Raw genomic sequence first — 2,393 nt, forward strand, 5'->3', positions numbered from 1 at the left:
TTATTGTTTATTTTAACACAGCCAATAAAGATAACAAAGATATCAAAGACACAAAAGGCATCTAATGTGGAGCCATTATCAGATTAGAAAGCAAGGTAGATAAGACCAGACTTCTTTATTATTAAGGGCAAAGAATACGATAACAAATATACTTATTTATAAAAATACTATAACTATAATAAATACAATTATTAACCGATTAAAGCACTTTGCCTGTACAATTTGGTAATAATGGTCATTTTGGAATTCAGCCCCAGTATGAGGTCCTTTGTAAAGGAAAATCATAAACTAATCTCCAGAATTATTCCCTTTTAGGAAAGAAAATGCCAAGCAGAAGAGAAAGCAAAGTGTTGAGAGTGAAAAGAGGACCAAAGAAAAGTGAAAAAGGTAAGTTAAAGAGAACGGGAGAGGAATGATAGGACAGAGAGGAATGCAGGGAAAAGGAGAAAGAAAGTGCAGCAGGTCTGAGGAGCTGGGAGGGGTCTAGGGTCTCAGGGGCCACCGTGAACAAGGTTACCCAGCGGGGAATTGAATTGATTGTTCCAGTACTTCCAAAAAATGGGAATCTGATATCTACCAACTTATAGTGGTTGTTTCTACTGCAAAATGTGATTTGTTCCATTGCTTCCAGGCTCACTAGAGTACCAGTCTCCAGTAGCTGGACTCACTTGGGACTTCTACTATTGCAGAATTAGATGTTTGGCTCTGGTCAGAGCTCTACCCAACCAAAGCTTTCCAGTGGATTTCAGTTTCCAAAATGGATTGGTCAGGCCTAGGATGGTATGGCCAGCCTACAGTTCCACCTTGGTGGAGAGAAAGAAATCAGCCTGAATATCTCGATGGCTCACAGAGCAATCCCATAACATGTGCTGGTTATAAAAACAATTTGGTTTAGAGGAGACATGAAGGCAGCTATAAAAAATAATAATATATAACAAATGAACGAAAGGGGAAGATGATAGTAATGAATATAAATCATAAGTTAGGAATTGAAGAAAATTGATAAGGGAAGCAAAGGGACACAAGGAAAAATCTATGGACAAAAGAAATCCTGACAATGATATTGGTCCATTACTAGATGGAAATGGTAGAATTATCAATAATAATGCAGAAAAGGCAGAAGTGTTCAATAACTATTTCTGTTCTGTATTTGGGATAAAAAACAGATGATATAGTCTCATCATATGGTGTTGATAACACTCTTTCCATTCCACTAGTATCTCTGGAGGATGTTAAACAGAAGCTACTAAAGTCAGACATATTTAAATCAACAGGTCCAGTTAACTTGCATCCAGAAGTTTTTAAAGAGCTGGCTGAGGAGCTTGCTGGAGTGGAAATGCTGATTTTCAATAAGTCTTGGAGCACTGGGGAAGTTCCAGAAGACTGGAAGAAAGCTAATGGTGTGCCAGTATTTAAAAAGGGTAAATGGGATGACCAGGCCTGTCAACCTGACATTGATCAAAGGCAAGATAATGGAGCAGCTGATATAGGACTCACTGAATAAAGAATTAAAGGAGGGTGATGTAATTAATGCAAATCAACAAGGGTTTATGGAAAATACATCCTGTCAAACTAACTTGATTTTTTTTTTATGAGATCACAAGTTTGATTAATAAAGGTAATAATGTTGACATAATATACTTAGACATCTGTAAGGCGTTTGATTTGGTACCACACGACATTTTGATTAAAAAACTAGAATGACATAAAATTAACATGGCACATATCAAATGGATTAAATATTGGCTAACTGATAGGTCTCAAAATGTAAGTGTAAACAGGGAATTGTCTTCAAGTGGATCTGTTTCCAGTGGAGTCCTGCAGGGATCTGTTCTTGGCCCTACACTATTTAACATTTTTATCAATGACCTGCAAGAAAACATAAAATGATCACTGATAAAATTTGCAGATGAAGCAAAAATTTGAGGTGTGATAAATAATGAAGAGGACAAGTCACTGATTCAGAGGGCTCTAGATCTCTTGGTGATATGGGCACAAGCAAAATATATGCATTGTAATAAAGCTAAATGTAATAGTATACATCTAGGAATGAAGCACGTAGTCCAGACTTACGGGTGGGGCACTCTATCCTGGAAGCAGTTACTCTGAAAATGATTTGGGGAACAGATGGACAATCAGCGGAACATGAGCTCCCAGTGTGATGCTGTGGCCAAAAGAGCTAATGCAATCCTGGGATGCAGAAACAGAGAAATTGCAAGTAGGAATTGAGAGGTTATTTTACCTGTGTTTGGCACTGGTGCAATTGTTACTGGAATCCTGTGTCCAGTTCTGGTACCCAGAGTTCAGGAAGGATATTGATAAATTGGAGAGGGGTCAGAGAAGAGCCTTGAGAATGATTAAAGGATTAGAAAACCTGCCTTATTCTGAAAGAC

At 37.7% G+C, this 2,393-nt stretch overlaps 1 long non-coding RNA gene across 1 annotated transcript; it reads left to right on the forward strand.

The window, feature by feature from the left end:
• The first annotated feature begins 19 nt into the window (after positions 1-19).
• Positions 20-1,536, forward strand: LOC113408751. The gene is made up of 3 exons (XR_003370360.2): positions 20-95; positions 316-387; positions 1,275-1,536. It is a non-coding gene; the product is annotated as an uncharacterized LOC113408751 (long non-coding RNA).
• Positions 1,537-2,393: the final 857 nt, after the last annotated feature.

This window comes from Terrapene carolina, unplaced genomic scaffold, assembly GCF_002925995.2.
Source record: "Terrapene carolina triunguis isolate 2854851 unplaced genomic scaffold, T_m_triunguis-2.0 Scaffold23550, whole genome shotgun sequence".
NCBI lineage: Eukaryota > Metazoa > Chordata > Testudines > Emydidae > Terrapene > Terrapene triunguis.